At 47.4% G+C, this 18,272-nt stretch overlaps 1 non-coding gene across 1 annotated transcript; it reads right to left on the bottom strand.

Moving 5' to 3' along the window:
• Positions 1-14,030: 14,030 nt before the first annotated feature.
• On the bottom strand, positions 14,031-14,137 carry LOC131505796 (U6 spliceosomal RNA). The gene has a single exon (XR_009258570.1). It is a non-coding gene; the product is annotated as a U6 spliceosomal RNA (small nuclear RNA).
• Between the last annotated feature and the right edge of the window lie 4,135 nt (positions 14,138-18,272).

An 18,272-nucleotide genomic window follows, 5' to 3' on the forward strand; every position in this document is an offset into this window, starting at 1 on the left:
TGTTTTTTGAAAGAATAAAGACAGTTGATAAACTCCTAGCCAGACTTCTCAAAAAGAAAAGACAGAGGACCCAAATAGATAAAGTCATGAAATGAAAGAGGAGAGATCACAACCAACACCACAGAAATACAAACAATTAGAAGAGAACATTATGAAAAATTATATGCCAACAAACTGGACAATCTAGAAGACACTTACACACTACCAAAACTCGAACAGGAAGAAATAGAAAATTTGAACAGACCCATAACCAGCAAAGAAATTGAATCAATTATCAAAAATCTCCCAAATTCTACTGGAAATTTAAAGCAGAGTTAATGCCTATTCTTCTCAAACTGTTCCAGAAACTAGAAATGGAAGGAAAGCTTCCAAAGTCATTCTATGAAGGCAGCATTACCTTGATTCCAAAACCAGACAAAGACTCCACTAAAAAGAAGAATTATAGGTCAATATCCCTGTTGAATCCGGATGCAGAAGTTCTCATCAAGATACTAGCAAATCGAATTCAACAGTACATTTAAAGAATTATTCACCATGATCAAGTGGGATTCATTCCTGGGCTGCAGGGCAGTTCAATATTTGCAAATCAATCAACATGATACACCACATTAATAGAAGAAAAGCTAAGAACCACATGATCCTGTCAATAGACGAAAAAAGGGCATTTGATAAAATACAGCATCCTTTCTTGATAAAAACCCTCAAGAAAATTAGGATAGAAGGAACATACTTTAACATCATCAAGATAAAAACCTTCTGCATAGCAAAGGAAACAATCAACAAAACTAAAAGGCAATTGACAGAATGGAAGAAGATATTTGCAAATGATATATCAGATAAAGGGTTAGTATCCAAAATCTATAAAGAACTTACCAAACTCAACACCCCCAAAACAAATAATCCAGTGAAGAAATGGGCAGAAGACATGAACAGACCCTTTTCCAGAGAAAATATCCAGATGGCAAACAGATACATGAAAAAAATTCTCAATATCACTCATCATCAGGGAAATACAAATCAAAACCACAATTAGATACCACCTCATATCAGTCAGAATGGTTAAAATTAACTCAGGAAACAACAGATGTTGGTGAGGATGTGGAGAAAAATGATCTCTTTTGCACTGCTGGTGGGAATGCAAACTGGTGCAGCCACTCTGGAAAACAGTATGGAGTTTCCTCAGAAAATTAAAAACAGAACTACTCTATGAGCCAGCAACTTCACTACCAAGAATTTATCCAAAGGATACAAAAATGCTGATTCAGGGGCGCCTGGGTGGCGCAGTCGGTTAAGCGTCCGACTTCAGCCAGGTCACGATCTCGCGGTCCGTGAGTTCGAGCCCCGCGTCGGGCTCTGGGCTGATGGCTCGGAGCCTGGAGCCTGTTTCAGATTCTGTGTCTCCCTCTCTCTCTGCCCCTCCCCCGTTCATGCTCTGTCTCTCTCTGTCCCAAAAATAAATAAAAAACGTTGAAAAAAAAAATTTAAAAAAAAAAAAAAAAAAAAAACAAAAATGCTGATTCAAAGGGGTGTATGCACCCCAATGTTTATGGAAGCACTATCAACAATAGCCAAATTATGGAGAGAGCGCAAATGTCCATAGACTGATGAATGGATTAAGAGGATGTGATATATATATGCAATGGAATACTACTTGGCAATGAAAAAGAATGAAGTCTCTCCATTTGCAACAACATGGATGAAACTAGAATGTATTATGCTAAGCAAAATAAATCCATCAGAGAAAGAAAACATATGATTTCACTCATATGTGGAATTTGAGAAACTCAACAAATGAACATAGGGGAAAGGAAGGAAAAATAAGATAAAAACAGGGAGGAGGGCAAACCATAAGAGACTCTTAAATACAGAGAACAAACTGAGGGCTGCCGGAGGTGGGGGGGGGATGGCCTAAATGAGTGACGGGCATCAAGGAGGGCACTTCTCAGGATGAGCATTGGGTGTCATATGTAAGAGATGAATCACTGGGTTCTACTCCTGAAGCCAAGACTATACTGTATGTTAACTAACTTGAATATAAATTTTAAAAAGGAGGGTACTGGGTGGAATGGCAGAAAAACATCCTAGGCAGAGAGGAAGACGTAAGGAATGGTGTATTAGATAATAATTAATTTGGTTTTTCCAGAGCATGGAATTTGAAGCAGGAGATGAGATTGGAGAGGAAGATGGGAACCAGCTCAAATGAGGCTTCATACACCTTCTCCAGAGGGCAGCGAAGGGTTTGAAGCAGGTGTCAAGGTGGTCAGCTTTACAGCTCAGACAGATGCTCCAGAGCCTATAGAGGAAGGGTGTAAATGGGACAGTGGGTTGCAGTTTAGGGCCACCTCTAGGGGTTCAGGAGAAAGATGAGTCTGCACTGGAACAGAGATCATGGACACAGAGATCAGGGTGATGGAAACCAGACAGCAAGACAGTCCTGAACAATCTCAAGAGCCCAGTGAAAAGTAGAAAGGAAGTACTTTCCTAAGACTTGAGAAAAAATTTTGTAACAGACAGTCTGGAAAAGCTTAGTAGAGCAGAGAGGACATGAGCAGCTCTTGAAAGAAGGAGAAGACACAGGTGGAGAAAGGGGGCAGATCCCAGGGGAAGAAAAGGAATTAACGAAGGCAAAGAAACCATAATATGTAGATTGTGTTCACAGAAGAAGTCAGTCAGTTGACAGTAAGAATGTGTAACCTTTGACAGGCCCTCTACATTGTAAATTCTCATCCCCATACAGGGACTGCATCTGTGCAGGACAGATTGTTTCCTCCCCAAACCCCTGCTTTCCTAAGGCATAAAGAGGCTACCATGAGCTAAACATAGAGAAAAATTCAGGAATTCTTCTAGACTATAATCCAGAAAGGAAAAGTCGGAGTCCCTCCTGATGACATGAAAGCTCTGGTGGTCTTTTGGTGACTTTTGGTGACTTTTGGTGACTCCAGGCCAGACAAGGGGAGAACCTCCTTTCCCTGCTCTGGCTTTCTCATTCCCCACCTCCAGTCCCACTCCCTGCCATCCAGGGACTGACTGATGAGCTGTGCCAATGAACAAAGAAGAGTAAGATGGGAAGGGGTAAGGAAGAAAGTGTTAAAATGACTGAGGGGTCAAGGGCAAAGGAGAGAAAGGCAGTGTCCGGGGCAAGAGGTCCCCTTACCAATCTGAATACCATAGGAGTGGACAGGGTCAGACAGGAAATATTAGACTTTGTGGGACATTCAGTCTCCATCTTAACCACTCACTTCTGCCCCTTGACACTTAGCATGTTGTGCCATTTAGCACAATAGGTTAATAAAGAAGAGTAGCTATTTTTTCAGTAAAACTTTGTTTATGGAGGCTGAGATTTAGATTTCGTAAAATATTCACATGTCACAAAACATTCGCCTTTGATTGCTTCAGTCAGTTAAAAATGTAAAAACCATTCTTAACTCACATACCAACAAAACCAATGGGCTGGGTTTGGTTTGTGGAGTGTGGTTTGCCATCCCTGGTTTAGAATAAAGGTCCCGTATAGATGAAGAGCTGGGACAGGTCAAGGAGCACAGAGAAGCCATTCCCAAACCTATATTCCTGTGGGTTCCAGATGGGATGGGATATAGGGCAGAAAGTGAAAAACAGAACTGTTTCTACACTTTCATGGGGGGCTTCCCTGGCTAATGATAAGTGGTTTAGGAATGGGCCATACCGCTCCTTTTCCCATAATCAAGGATATAGCGATGGGGTTTTACGTTGCTTTTATATTAATTAAATTTTGAAATCCTGCTTCCTATATTTCTATAAACCATATTATGGTATTCAAGAAAACCCATAACGAAACAACAGCCATGTGCATTTTGACTATGATATGCTCCTCTGGCTACCAAGAAAGCCAGGTAACGCCTAGGGGTGTGCCTGTGAACAACTGGGCCTCACTGTGGCCCCAACTGCCCATCTGGGTAATGGCAGCACGTCCTATACAAGTCTGAGACCTGTTCTTGCCCAATGGGCTGCTTCCACTTGTAAGGCTCTCAGATGTTCTGCGGACACACAGTGTGTTATTTACTCTCCCAAGGCTCAATCTCTTCACCTATTAGATACTAAATGATCTTTTTAGATTCCAAACATTTATGTGGTCTTTCTTGGAAAATACTTAAGAATCCTCGAGCTTTGCCTTCTCTCCCAGCAGCATAGCTGAGGGGTAGCTGCACATCAACATAACGTGATTAGGAAGACTGACGTACAAGATTCTTGACAAAGAGCCCAGCCATTTTCCTTGGCCTGGGCACAAGTCGCCAGATTTCCTTAAAATTAATCATCGATATCATGTCCAATTCAGACTCTAAAACCCACTCAATCTCCCCTCCCCCTGACCCGTTGCACCCAGAATAAAAGGATTCATGTTGTTACATTTTCTTTCTTTTCTGCTCTCTGGAAGCAGGCATTGCTCCTTATTAGAGAAGATGTTTGAGATGCTCCCGCTGACCTATTGCCTTGTCTATGTTCCAAGAACTCGAACTCCCCAGGCACCACCCCAGACTCTTTCTCCTCTGACACTCGTAATCATTGAGAGGTGAAGACAAAGAGAAGGAGTCAGGGAAGAAGACAAGCCCTGGAGAAAACGAGGATGCATGTTGAGGATTCTTGTTCCTGACACTCCTGCTGCCCTCAACCAAGCCATGATGGGGGCGGGGGGGGGGGGGGGTTGGTAATGGATCCAGCCACTAAATCCACCCAGGACCCAAAAGTACGTGATCCACAGAACTTGAACCCGAAAGGACCCCCACAAAGAGATTTCATAGAACCAACGATGGAAAACTTGGTTGTGTACATTTCCAGCAAATCCAAGCTCACAGGACTTGCTTGGTTGGTAATGGAGAGCCCTCCCCTCGCTGCTAGGGTGTGGGGAAGGTGGATACACTTTTCCCAACTCCCCGGATACAGTCAAAAACCCACTTTCTGCCACAAGTCACAAGGTTGGTTCGGCTGGCTTCCCACAAATATGGTTCTGAAGGAGGCAGACAGCTCCTCTGAAAACACATTCATTCTCTTCTCCCATTTGATCTTTCTTCCACATGCTTTTTGGATTAACACTGGCATTTTGTTTCCATCTGTTTTCAACTCTTGCTTAGAAACGTCCAAGTCAGCCTCTAGCCTCTACATGGCTGTGGGGGGGGGGGGGGGGGAGGGGGTCCTCTGCAGGGCACTGCTCCCCAGCAGGGTCCGTGGAAGATCACCTGCTCATCCTGCTTCCAGTCCACAAACACCGAGTGAGCGCCCCCTGTGTGCCAGGCATGGCGCTATCTATCAGGCGCACCAAGGTGCCATGTCACGCCGCTGGGCAAAATTCAGCACAGCCTCCTGTGCACTTGAGCAAAAGCTCACATCATTACAGTGACCCGTAAGCTGTAAGATACCCTCCTTCCCCCCTCCCCACAGCCCTCTGACCTCACCTCCTGCACCTCTCCCTCTGAACCCCCAAAGCCACCCTGGCCTCGCTGCTGTGCCGTGACCACGCCTGCCCCCTTCTGGCTTGATGCCTTGCTGTTCCCTCCTTTCCCCACCCCGGAATGTCCTTTCCCCAGAGTGGCTAACTTCCTCACCTTCGAGGCTTTGTTCAAATATCACCTTTCCACAAGGCTGATACTGACAATCCTGTTGGAAGCTGCCACCCTTCACCAGCACACCTGACCCCCCTTTTTACCCGCTCTAAATGTTCTTTCTCTGCAGCACTTATCACCCTACTTCCTTAGCCTGGTTCCCTAGAAAATGTGATTTAAAGGAATACGATCCAGGGAAGTGGACATGAGGGAAAAGGGGGTAGAGCACAAAAGCAGGGAGAATAAACCTGAGGGAAAATGTTTCCAAATGCCCACAGTGTTGTAAAAAGTGAGGGCTGGGTCGCACAGGACAGCTTCAGAGAGTCTGGATGAAGCAATGCATCTCCAAACAATCTGCCCAAGAGAGAACGTAGCCTTCAGTCTCTGTCTCTCATTGGTCAAAGTCCACCCTGTGGGTCTGAACACCCTCATACATCCAAGCGATGTGAAAGCAGACGAGCCCAGAGGGGGCTCCTCACCTTCATGGGAACAGGAAGCCGCAGAGTGGAAGGTGGGAGTTGAAAGATGCAGGACAGGCACCGGGCGAGTGCCTATGGGGCGTGCCTGGAAGCAACCTGAGGGACACTCCTTGCAACTGGCCCCGGAGCTGTAGGAGTGGCAGCAGTGGGTGGCCCCGGGACTGCCTCAAAATGCAGGCACCAGTGGCCCCAGGCTGGCAGGCACAGACCAAGCCATTGCCAGGCCAGTCCATGGATCCTGACTGTGCATAAGCTGAATCCTGCATAACCTTCCAATATGGCATCCATCTCCCCCAACTAGAAATTGAGTTCCACAAAGGCAAGATCTCTGTCTGCTTGTGTTCCCTGATGCACCCCAGAAGTCTAGGAAAAGGCCTGGTGCAGGATAGGTCCTCAGCATACTGTTGAAAGAATGAAAGGGCAGTGATAGTGAAGGAGGTACAGACCCTACCTTCAATGAGCTTGCAGAGCCCGGGGGAAATAGACAAGCCAATGGCTCAGCGCGGTACAAAACAGGAGTGCAATTCGGGTGGCAGACCAGGCAGCTGCAGGAATACTTAGCAGAGCTGTGGGCAACTGATCTCTGAGACCTGGTGATTTGACTTTAGAGGCGACAGGTTATGCCCAGCCTGGTGTATCCCATAAAACAAGGACACTGGAATAGAAAGTTGAGATCTGGGCTCTAAGCCCAACCTCGGCTGTGAATCGGCTGTAGGACCTTTCGAGAGTAATCACTATTTATCAAGTACTCACTTTCTGCCAGATCACAGTAGGAGTAATTTACTGTCTCAGTCCATTTGGGCTGCTCTAACAGAGTACCATAGACTGGCTGGCTTATAAACAACAGAAATTTATTTCTCACAGTTCCAGAGGCTGGGAAGCCCAAGGTCAAGGCGCCAGCAGATTCGGTGTCTGGTCTGTAAATGGCCGTCTTTGTGCTGTGTCCTCACAAGGCAGAAGGGATGAGGGAGCTCCCTGGGTTCCCTTTATAAGAGCATTAATCAGGTACAAGAGGGCAGAGCCCTAATGGGCCTAAAGGCCCCACCCACTGACACCAACACTTTGAGGGGTAGGTTTAATAATATATGAATATGGGCGGAGAGGAGGCCCAAATATTTAGTCCATGGCATTTACAAGCATCTTTTATTTCATTCTTACAACAATTCTTTGAGAGAGATATGATGATCCTCATTTAATTAGACAGGCATCTAAACTGAACTCAGAAATGTTCAACTAACCTACCCAAGTTCTCCTGGCTAAGAAGTGGCAGAGCTAGGATTTGAACTTGCAACTTCTGCTGCCAAAGTCTAAAGCTCATAAAAACCGCCCTCTCGCCCCATACGGCTGAGTCTTGGTGCCCTCCTTTGTAAAATGGAAAGATTAGACTACCTAATCTTTAAAGTCCTTTCCTGCTGAGCTGCATCCTAAACATGTCAAGGTCAAGGAGAAGTGATCCAGCCCAGACTTGGTGGCAAGTGATTGGATACTGCCTAGGACAAACATACTCATGGTATACGGGGGGCCTGCAGCCAGGTCTGAGTCACCAGCAGCCTGCGTCCAGCCCCAGGCCAGTGAGCACGAGGCTCTCTATGCCACACACGAAGACATGCACAGGACATCAGCCTGGCCAGGGAAGAGGGACCACCTGAGAAACTTGACTCGATGTGGCATCCTGAAGGTACACATGAAGACAGAGTGTCTCCGCAATTCCAAGTTATGGAACGTGATTGTTGAAAGCCTACCTACTCATCACGGCAGAGCCTTAACATTTGCAGGCTACCAGCGCAAGTGCAGACAAAGCCTGTGACTCGGCTAATGCATCTCAAAGTCTCCATCATCGGTCCAGATGACCACTGTCCCACAGAAATGTTACGTGAGCCACATATGTCATTTTACATGATCTCGTGGCCACACTTTAAAAAGAGGTGAAATTAATATGGATAACATATTTAGTTTAACCCAATCTATCCACAATATTATCAATGCGGTGTGTAATCCATATAAAAGCATATTGAGACATGTTACGCTTTATTTTTCATACTAAATCTTTGACATCGAGTGCGTCTTTTACTGAGACCACCTCTCCGTTCAGAAGCCACATTTCAAGCGCTCAGTACGAATCAACATGAACCATGTGAATTACGGCCTGCTGAATTGGACAGTGCGAGCCCGGCGTCCTCTGGTGCTGATGGGGAACACACACATGCATGCACACACTCATGCCAGAGCAGCACAAATAACAAGGAACTTGACCTGGGGGCAGAGCTGGGAGCAGGGGAGGCCCAGGGGAAAGACACCGACCTGAATTCACGCACACAGAACGCACACAAATGAGAGGAAACCAGCCCTTCGTGGGGACAGAAGACATCTGGCTTGCTGCCCTTTGAAGTTCAATTCACCTTCGGATCTCAAGAGTAGCAGGCCAAGAAAAAAATACCGGAGGCCCTCAAACGACTGAGGCAAGAGGTCAGAGTTCCTTGGTCAGTTCCTTGGAAAATGAGATTCATATGAGATTCGGGAGAGGGGAGAAATTTGTCAAAAAATCATAAAGTTAACAATTTGTATATTTAAATGGTGTCAAACCACAGGAGCCTGGCGTCCTGACACATTAATGAAAGCCTCAGCTCCATACTCATTTACACGGAAAGTAATTGCTGCTCGAAACAGATCCACAGAAGCAAAGGGTAGCAGACAAAATGTGTGCTTTTCAAAACCGAAGGACTCGGGAGACTGCTGGGGGGATTGTGGTTTTCCAGGAATGGGATGGAATGAAACGGATTTTTAAAAGAGAAAGAAAGAAAAGAAAACGCTTCCAACCGTCCTTTGTAGCCTCCCCCACTCCACCCCACCACGCAAAGCACTGAAGGAAGGGTCCGCCACCTCCTGTCCGCCACCAGGAGAAGGGAAAAGGCTGGTAGCTCCCAGGGCAGACGCCCCCCGGGGCCCGGCCTCCCGGCCTCTCCCCCTTCAAGAGCGAACCACATGGGCGACGCCTCAGAACTGCACTTGGAGAGTGTTTACTCGCTGCGTTTGTGAGGCCGAGACTGGAGCCACATGGAAGGCACATGCAGGATGTGCTGTAATCATCTTCTGTTTATAATTCTGACAGAAGGATGGCAGAGTCGAGGATGGGATTGATCCGGTTCCAAATCTATTTCCTGGAGTCAGATTTAAAAGAGAGATGTTAAGGGCAGAGTCTCTAACGATGTGGGTGCGTCGCAACAAGTTACAAGTTTATTTCTATTGGTGTTTGTACAGATTTTTTAAATCTGTTGCTTTCTTCTCACACGTTCAGCCCAGCCCCACCAGAGCCCATGGAAGTCTGCAAACTGCCTCCTCTAATACATTCTTATCAAATTCAGAAAAATCTGATTTTCTAGGAGTTCATTTACAGGACAACAGTCCCCTTTCGCTGTAATGCCTTTATTGTCTTTTTATTGTTATTGTTCAGATTTTAAGTGTTACCATCTGACAATCTTGTTCATTCTCAGTGATGTTAAACACCCATCCAATCATAGTCTGGTTTCCAAGTTTCTCCTTGAACGACCAAAGCTTACAATGGGTCTGCTCACATTCTCTGGCACACCCATGTAAGAAGACGTTTTGAGGTCTGAGGAGTCTCTTGTCTGAGCTGGCCGCTCCCCTGGAGCTGCCTCTGAGTCATTGTTCCTCTTTGTCTCTCTCGATTAGGATGGGATGTTTTACAGCTCTTGCTGGGAAGTAGATTTTCTGGGCTCCCTGGCATGGCATTTAAATTCTAGTCACATGCCCCAGGTAGGAAAGCTGCCAGGCTATGAAGAAAACAGGTGAGCTGGAAAACCAACTCTAGGGACGACTAAGGGTAATTACTACCATTGCCACATCACTTTACAGTTTACAGAGTGATTTCGTACTTGGTATCTCATTTACCCTCACAACCATCCCAACGATATGGGGTCTTAACCTTCTTTTTACAGTGAGGAAACTGAGGCTGGGATTGCTGACACATCTCCCTAGGGTCACACACGTAGCTCACGTTGGAGCTGGGAATGGAAATAGCTCTTCAGACAAGAAACCCAACCCAGCTCCGTCCATGGATCTTCTCCTGTAGGCATCAGCAAGTAATCCAGACCGCAGCGTGTGAGACGTGTTTAATCACAATGAACACTGCCCCTCTTTTGCTTAATGTATTTCGAAGTCTCTTCCCTCATTGCCTTTTGATGGTGTGTAGGTAAAACCATTCCAGTGTTCATCCAAAATGAATACAACGAGAGGGAAAAAGTAGAACTTCAACCAACTATGTATTGAGGGTCCACTGTGTGAGAGAAAACGTGATGCTTACTGTCAAGAAATTTCTATCGCATGAACAGAAGAGCTATGGATTGTGGAGGGTTAGATAGCAACACAGAGAACCACAACCAGTCGTCACCAGGTCAAGGCGTTCGATGCAGCCCGGGCTGGGGGAGAACCGCGGAGATTTTGTGGAGAAGGAACATGAGTAAGCCCTGGGCGGGGACTCCCCAGCTTCCCTAAAGACAAGTCACTAGGAGTGCTTGTAAAAGCACTTGCATCCAGAAGGCAGGAGAAAGGCCTGATAAACCTGTGCCCCAGATGATCCCTAACATAGGGAAGGCTCTGAGCCCTGGGAAGCATGAGTCAGCTCCACAGGCTTCACCGCGGGAAGGGCTGGGGAAAGGGCAGAAAATGTGGTGAAAGAGATGGAGACAAGGTGAGATGTACAACTTAAGACAAATACGAAAAGAAGACTTAATTCCACCGTGAGGGCAGGGATGGCAAGAAGTTGGCAGACAGAAGGGCAGATGGAGGGAGGGGAGGCTGGGCTCAAGGAAAGGACTCCTCGCACCTGGCCCTGACACCACAGCTGGGTAGGGCCCTCCCTTCAGGTGCGTCACTCAATGGACCTGTACTGGAAGCCCGTCCTGGGGACCATGGCCAGTGCTTGTCCTCTCGTTTCCAGCTGAAGAGCCAGCAGGGAAGAATGATGTAAATTGCTGAATGAACATATGATTTTGCTCAATACCTGAATTGCTTTTTCTTTTTCACTGACATGTATCCATGACCGAGCCCTAGGAGACCCCAGGGATATGGTCCCAAAGGAAGCCTCTAGCAGCCATGGTGAAGGTGGAAAGGTTCTTGGTCTAGGGAAACTCTGTGGATTAGAAGCCCAGTTCCAGGAGAACGTCACGGGGCAAAATCATGTTTTGGTCCTTGGTTTCTTCCTCAATTAAATAATAATAATAATACCTAACCCTTATATAGCACTTACTACATGCCTCGCATTGTTCTTTGTATTTTTACATGTTTTAGGCCTTTTAATTCTCACAACAACCATGTGAGGAAGGTTCTGCTATTGTCCCTGCTTTCCAGATAAGAAAACTGAAGCACAGAGAATTTGTCAGGTGCCCAACAAGTAATTGACAGAGGCAAGATTCAAACTCAAGTGGTGTGGCTCCAGAGCCCAAACTTCCCCACCGTCCCCACCTCCTCTCTTAGAGGAACAGAGTCTAGCCAACACAGAGAGAACAGGTGTAACTGTAAGTGAGCATGTCAGCGTGCGTGTACGGGGGACGTATGAGAGAGGAGAGATTGGGTGGTGAGTGGTACCACAGTAGATTCTAAGACAGAAGATGACTCTGGGCTAGGGTGCATTAGGAAGGCTTCGTGAAACAAGTCTATCCACCTGCCGGAGAAAGCCCAGAGGAGTGAAGGAGGTGCCTCTGGATGGCAGATAGGGGATTTGGGGTGAAAATGCTGAGCACACAGTGGGTTCATTCATTTGATTTGGCAGCCGTTTAGTGAGTTCCTGGCATATGCCAGGCCCCGGTGCAGACACGGGAGACACAATGGTGAGGCACCCTCCCTGCCTTCGTGGGGCTTACGGTCTAGCAGAGGAGACGGCCAAAAAAGAAAGCCAACAAATGAAAAGTGATGAGTGGCATGGAGAATAAGAGTCAGGTGACTCTTTTAGCTGGGGTGGACGGGAAGGCCTGTCTGAGGATGGGTCGGCCCAGCTATAACCTGACAGGGCCTGGTGGGTGCAGGAAGTGAAAGACCAGCGTGATTAGGGAGCACTGGATGGGCAGAGGTGACAGAAGGGAGGGCAGGAGACAGACAGCACCCCGAGGTCCCCAAGAGGAGACTGGAGAGCGGCGCTGTGGGGAGACATTGAAGCCTCTAAGCAGGAAACAGACATTATCCAATTTATGTTTTAAGAAAAAATTCTCCGGCTGCCTGTGTGGAGAGTTAGCCTGCAGGGACCCAGTTAGGAGGGTACCGGGAAGGGTGGTGGCCCGTCAGGTGGCGCCTGAGGGGGGGTGGAGAGAGGGAACGTGACTGGAAGCATATTTTAGAAGTAGAACCCACAGGCGCTTTGCTCCCACCCCCATGGAAGGCAGGTTGCATAGACAGCAGCATGATTTAGACCCCGCGTGGATGCCTTATTTACCAAGCCTAAGTCCAAAGAGGAAGGCGAGAAAGACCACACGCTTGCACGGTTTGTGCGGGTGGGAAGGACAAACAAAGGTTCACCCTGTTTTGGAAGAAGTGGGTCTATGCCACTCTCCAGGTACACACCACAACTCTGAAAAGTGGATGCGAGACGACAGATCCTCTCAAGCACTTTCCAACGAACCGAATTTAGGGCAACGATCCAAACAGAAACAATGGGTGTTCTGTGCAGAGCTGAGCAAGGTCCCCATGGTTGGCGCTCAGGCAGACAGACAGCTGTGGTGACTGAGTGTGTCCCGGGCCATGGCGCCAAGCCAGGAGACCCTGGGCAGCAAGCCGACTCACAGAGCCTCGGAGAGGAGGTGGCCATCAGGGACGACACGGCCTCCTGAGAGCACGGCACAAGGGATGGGTGCTTGGGGCTCCGAGGGGAAAGGGAAGTCCAGGGGCAGCTCCGTCTGTGGCCATGGACTAACCACCAGGGACAGGGTCTTCTGAAAGTGGAGGGAAGCTGCCATCAGACTTAAAATTCTTAGTGGTATATTTCATTGTGAATAGAATTTTCCTTTAAAATTTTTTTTATTCTTATTTTTTAGAGAGAGAAAGAGAGTGAATGGGGGAGAGGGGCAAGCAGGGAGAGAGAGAGTGAAGAAGAGAGAGAGAGTGAGGGAGAGAGAGAGAGAGAGAGAGAGAGAGAGAGAGAGAGAGAGAGAGAACCTCAAGTAGGCTCCATGCTCAGCACAGTGCCCGACATGGGGCTCGATCCCACAACCCTGCCATCATGACCTGAGCCGAAATCAAGAGTCAGGCGCTCAACTGACTGAGCCACCCAGGCGCCCCAAATGTTCCCTTTAAATAAAACCAGTAGGTCCTAGCAAATTATTTTGCTAGCTTCCTAATTCTTACTCCTTCATTTATTGACAACAGAGCTTCTCACACTTTAACGTGCACATGAATCACCCGGGCAACTGGTTAACCTTCAGACTCTGGTTCAGTAGGTCTGGGGTGTGGCCTGAGATTCTGTATTTTTTAAAATATAATTTATTGTCAAATTGGCTAACATACAGTGTATACAGTGTGCTCTTGGTTTTGGGGTGGATTCCTGTGATTCATCACTTACATACAACACCCTGTGCTCCTCCCAACAAGTGCCCTTCTCAATGCCCATCACCCACTTTCCCCTCTTCCCCACCCTCCCCCCACCAACCCTCAGATTGTTCTCTGTATTTAAGAATCTCTTATGGTTTGCCTCCCTCCCTCTCTGTAACTATTTTTCCCCCTTCCCTTCCCCCATGGTCTTCTGTTAAGTCTCTCAAGTTCCATGTATGAGTGAAAACATATGATATCTGTCTTTCTCTGCTTCTTTCACTTGGCATAATATCCTCCAGTTCCATCCACGTTGCTGCAAATGGCAAGATTTCATTCTTTCTCATTGCCAAGTAGTATTCCATTGTATATATAAACCACATCTTCTTTATCCATTCATCAGCTGATGGACATTTAGGCTCTTTCCATAACCTGGTTATTATTGAAAAAATATGGAAGCTTCACGAATTTGTGTGTCATCTTTGTGTAAGGGCCACACTAATCTTCTCTGTATCGTTCCAGTTTTAGTATCTGTGCTGCTGAAACGAGCATAAGAGATTCTGTATTTTTTAATGTTTACTTATTTATTTTGAGAGAGAGAGAGAGAGAGAGAGATTGAGAGCAGGGAAGGGGCAGAGGGAGAGAAGGAGAGAGACAATCCCAAGCAGGCTCCGCACCGTCAACACAGAGCCCGACTCTGGGCTTGATCTCATCCACTGTGAGATCACGACCTGAGCCAAAATCAAGAGTCCTGCTGTTTAACCGACTGAGCCACCCAGGCACCCCAAGATTCTGCATTTTTATTAGTTCTCTGGTGACCCATGCACTACACTTTGAGTAGGGAGGCTCTGGCCCAGTCAGATGTCCCTTTCACTGCCCTTGAATCCCTTCCTCACACCACTTTGACTTCAAAATAAAATTAGTTCGTTCACTATTTATTGGAGTATCAGTATATACAAAGCATGGGTTGAGTGTTGAGAGAGATACAGAAATAAACATAATACAGTGTTCCCTTAAGCAAACTGCAAACAGGCTTGGTGGAGAGATGGTTACCAACATAGAGAATAAGGCCTGCCCTCCCCCAGGCCTCCTCCTACATTGGAATTATAATGCATTGCCCCACGTAATCCCCACTGCACCCTGAAATAGGAACTGTCTCTATCTTACATACAAGGAAAACCAGGCTAGGAAAAGTTAGGTTGATTTTTCAAGCTCACACAACCATTGAAAAGTCAGATTTGGATTTAAATTTGGATCTGTCTGGCCCCAAAGTTCAAATTCTTTCCATGAAGCCATACCAAGGACATAGATCTAAGTATAAATACCCCCAAACACTGGGCCTTATGTGATGCATGTAAAACAAGAAACACAAAGACCTTGCTGGAGGGGCTCAGCAGGTGAGGTGGTAGGTGACAGAAATTTGGAACTATAGTGTATTCACTGAATTGGACTGGGTTACGAGAAAAAAAAAAAAGGCAGCAATAAAGACTTCACATTGAGAATATTTTTTAATGTTGCAGAAGAGAGATCGGTTTCCTTGTTTGTTCATAAATTCTCCTTTTATGGACTGCAGTTCCAAAGTCCGGGAAGCCACTTGCCCAGCCAAGAGAAGCTGGCATCTCTGCCTCATGGTTCCAGATGCTCCCAGACGTTTTGTGTGCAAGCACCCAGAGAGAGGGCTGCCCATCCCAGGAGCAATCTTCTATTTCACATCCGCCTTGGGCCCAACAGATTGCCGAGCTCAGCCTGGAAACCCAGGACGTGAACGTGCTTGGTACCCAGCCCTGTCCAGCTAAATTGGCACCCACGTCACGGTGGGGTTTCCTTCCACGGTCACAATCCCTTTTCAGGGCCTCTTGCTCCAAGTTTTGCCCTCTTACGTACACACAGATGGCTTGCTCTCCGTGCCCGCCAGCCACTGCTGGACTGACCACTAACGAGGAGCCCCCCGGGGCGGCCTGTCTGGGATTCAGAAATGACTCCACCTTCTCTGCCGCTTAGTCATTGTTATTGGGACGGGGACAGGAAGACCAAAAGCCATGAAAATGCAAGTCGCTATTGCGAGAGCCTCTCTTTACACCGCCACCCTCGGGACTCCACCTGAGCCCAGCGCTCCTGAACGGCGCCAAAATGTTCCGTGTCATCTTTGGAACAGGAAGGGCAAAGAGAAACAAGATGGTGTGTCATTAAACACTGAAATACCTGGAAGTCAGCGCCAGAATTAGGAGAAGGTTTAATCACATTCTCTATTTCCTGGACACTAATGCAGGCTTTCTATTTCCTGCATGGGACGCAGTGAGCTGAAATGCGTTAATTAGGGAAAGTGTCCTATGGACGCTCCCAGACAGGCAATGCTTCCCAAAAGCAGAGAGCAGCTTCCTCTCTGGACCTGTCGCTATCCCTGTTCCCCATTCTGGGGACAGAAACCACAGCAGGTCAACCAGTGCAAAAAGGCAGCTTGCGTGGGGGCCTTCGCACATCCTGGATCACCCTCAGCCCCGAGGACAAGGACGGGGCCTCCCAGAGCTATTTTTGTTCAGTCACCACACGCTCCCAGATGCCAACAGTATGTTTTGTCATTAAGTAAATGTAAGAGGGACCTGAGCACCAGCATTGCTTTTGCCAAACATTGTGGAGACACTTTCTGGAATCGCTGAAATCCCATTTCTTTCCACCAGCTGCTGACTACAGGGGCCAAGGATGACACTTTAATACAAATTGAGCCCCTTCCATAATGAAACGAGTTGGGTTTTAGGGGTGATTTGTTTAAAAGCCACATCGTAAATCAGCTGTCAGTTCTTCTTTATTCCAGGCCTGGCAGGCTCACCTTTACACTGAATTAATCGCATCTGAAACTTGACCTCCTAGCCCCAGAGCCTGCTGGAAACAACATGTGCTCAACGACTTCCAGTCAAGGCAGCAAGAACTTAAACTGTTCCACATTTTTAATAAATGGGCCAGGAACTCACGGGGTGACTCCCATTGACCTGGGTGCTCAACATATTGATCAGATGAAGGGGACAGAGACAGGTCTGCAACATCCAGCTCTGGGCGAACATTTGCTAACATTGGACAACGCCAATTCATGTTCTTAAGTACAACCAGAGTGAGTCTAAGCCTGAAGAAAGGCCCAGAAACATTACATGAATTGCCAATAACCACTCAGCTAGGTGTTGGGCGGGGGGCGAGTAGAAGTGCTGAGGAGGGAGGGAAGGTATTGCAGGACCACCTGCCAGGGAGAGGGGAGGGAGCTGGAACTTTCTGTGAGGTGATGGGCCTCAGGGACCCCTTCCGGCTTCTTAGTGCTCTGATGCTAAAAGAGAAATCTGATTATCCAGGAAGAAGGAGCTTTGGAGCTCACTGCAACAGGGCCTCAGAGTCGATGCCGTAAGCCAGCCTTCATGAGGCACTGTCGTGAGCCAGGCCTGTACTAACCACTGCAGACATGAAGATAATGAAGACAAGCTCCCTCCTCGCAATGAAAATGGATGTGATGGTTTAATACGATGAACAACTACTACATGCCTGGGCTGGTTCAGAGATACAATAAGGAACAAGATATATGGCCCCTTCCCCTGAGATGCGCACCGTCCAGCAGGGACAAAGAGATGAAAGCAGAAAGCGACTGCTCAGTGTGTGTGACAGGGACCATGACCAGGTGTCCTTGAAGCCCACAGGAGGGCCACCCAGACGTGGGTGCTCAGGGACATCTTTTCGGAGCAGGGGGTGTTCAACAGACTCCCAACGATGAGCAGGGGCTCACCACACGGGGGTGGGACACAGAGGAGGGGCACACAATGCTGTCACAGAACTGAGAGGAGGCCCCGCACTTTGTAAAACTATAGGGAACACAGTAAGACTCGAGTATAAAATGCGGGTACAGGTGAGACAGAAAGCAGATAGCAGGCAGGGCCTCCGTGCACAGCGCACAACAGGTGCGTCATAGCGGTGTGAGAGGAGCATTATGGGTACGCAGAGAAGAGAGCCATGGAATTCACTGAGGATGGCCCAGAGAAGTTTGTACAAACACACACATACACACACACACACACACACACACACACCCCTCCTAAATGATAGCTAGGCATTTACCAGAAGAGATGAGAAGACAAAAACTGTTCCAGGCAGAGGAAACAGCATGTACAAGGGTATGGGGCACTTTGAAAATAAACCCTATTCTCTCCCCCAATCCCAGGTGGGGTCCAGAATGAGCAACACACCACGGACCAAATTCTGTGCTGCAAGGTCGTATCAAGGTCAAGATTATGAATCCTCAAGCTCCAGAAAAAGTGGAGGGGACTGACAACAAGCAATGCTTGCTTACATAGGCCAGGGTCCTCACGCACAGGGACCCTCTTGCTGAGAAGAGCCTCTATTTCCGAAATCAGAAACATGGCCCAGCCAACTGGAAACATTTCAGGGGGACCTTCAAGGAATAACTTGAGGGGGAATCACTTCTTTGGGGAGGTTCCTACAAGAAGATGTTGCCTCATAAACAAAATAAAAATACCCTTGAAACAAGGACCCTCCAAAATTATGCCAATTTGATCCGCAGCATTCACTCCATACTAGGCACTGCACAAAATGATCCCAAGGCTATCTCGTTTCATTGCTCATCACTCCGACAAAGGGTTCAGGCTTCCTGTCACTTTATAGAGGAAAAAACTGAAGATAATGTCCTGCCCAA

This window comes from Neofelis nebulosa, chromosome 2, assembly GCF_028018385.1.
Source record: "Neofelis nebulosa isolate mNeoNeb1 chromosome 2, mNeoNeb1.pri, whole genome shotgun sequence".
NCBI lineage: Eukaryota > Metazoa > Chordata > Mammalia > Carnivora > Felidae > Neofelis > Neofelis nebulosa.